Here is a 695-nt window from a genome sequence, read left to right as displayed (position 1 = left end):
CTACCATGAATATATATATATATATGGGGAAGAGCAGTATACAGCTCCCTACGCATTAATAAAAAAAGGTGATTACAAAGAAAGTTAGGAAAAGGATCCTCCGGAGCTACAACAACAACAGCAACAACAACAACAAAGCCTTAATCCCACTACGTGGGGTCAGCTACATGAATCCTTCTTCTCCATTGCGTCTTATTTAGTGTCATATTTTCATTTAGTTCTAATAAATTAAGATCATTTTTAATACAATAATCCCAAGTCTTCCTAGGTCTACCTATGCCTTTCTTAACACAAGTCGAATCTAAAACATCTACTCTCCTAATCGGATCATCTAATGGTTGACGTTTAATATGACCAAACCATCTAAGACGACTTTCTCTAATTTTATCTTTCATAGGAGCTACACTAACCCTATCACGAATATATTCATTTAGCATTTTGTCTTTAAGTGTAAAGCCCCTCATCCACCTAATCATTCTCATCTCGACAACACTTTACTTATTAATATGCTTCTCTTTTCAAGGCCAAGATTCAGCGCCATATAGCACTGCAGGTCTCACCACCGTCTTATAAAATTTTCCTTTCAGTCTTAGCGATACTTTTATAACACACAAAAGGCCCAAAGCATTCCTTCACTTCAACCAACCAACTTGAATTCTACTATTAACATCCCCATCTCATCCCCATCTATATCA

Source organism: Phalaenopsis equestris, unplaced genomic scaffold, assembly GCF_001263595.1.
Source record: "Phalaenopsis equestris unplaced genomic scaffold, ASM126359v1 Scaffold232314, whole genome shotgun sequence".
Taxonomy (NCBI): Eukaryota; Viridiplantae; Streptophyta; class Magnoliopsida; order Asparagales; family Orchidaceae; genus Phalaenopsis; species Phalaenopsis equestris.
The sequence above is the reverse complement of the archived record's forward strand: the minus strand, read 5'-3'. Positions refer to the sequence as shown.